The following is a 685-nucleotide window of genomic DNA, read 5'->3' as shown; positions in this document are numbered from 1 at the left end:
TCTGTCATGCACAGGCGCCAGAGAAATCACGTTGTATTCCCCCTTTTCCCCATCACTTGTGATAGTGCTGAATCTTTTTTTTTTTCTTTAACATCAGGTTTAGGAGAGACAAAAAAAAAGTCCACTTACTGGGATCTGGAACTGACAGGCTATGGGAATATTATGATAGGTTCACCAGAAGGTCCAAGAGAACAGGAAAATGTTAAAAATCGATACCGTCATTGTTAATCATTATAAACTTTGTATTTTAATCATTACACGGTATCATGTTATAGTATCGTAGTACTGGTGTATCAGAATGCTGAAGTATTACACTGGTATCGTAATACTGGAGTATCACAGAATGGCATTAATGCTATTTAGTTTAACTTTATTAATAAATTGCTTAATCCGATCGACAACCAGTGATACTACTACTACTACTACTAATAATAATAATTAAATTTAATTTATAGAGGATCAAACATGTTAACAAACATGATGTAGGCTGATAACATTACAAACATAAACACCAGAGTTGAAAATGACAAACTAATCTAAAAAATTTTGAACAGTTAGATATTAATGTTCTTCTTGAATGTGTTATAGCATGTTGTCTGTCTGAGATACATGTATTTTGAGAATTATTATTAACATAAGCATTATTGAATTATATTATTATTTTATTTTAATTTGTGAATAAATA

This window comes from Biomphalaria glabrata, chromosome 15 (assembly GCF_947242115.1).
Source record: "Biomphalaria glabrata chromosome 15, xgBioGlab47.1, whole genome shotgun sequence".
Taxonomy (NCBI): domain Eukaryota; kingdom Metazoa; phylum Mollusca; class Gastropoda; family Planorbidae; genus Biomphalaria; species Biomphalaria glabrata.
This window is presented reverse-complemented; position numbering follows the sequence as displayed.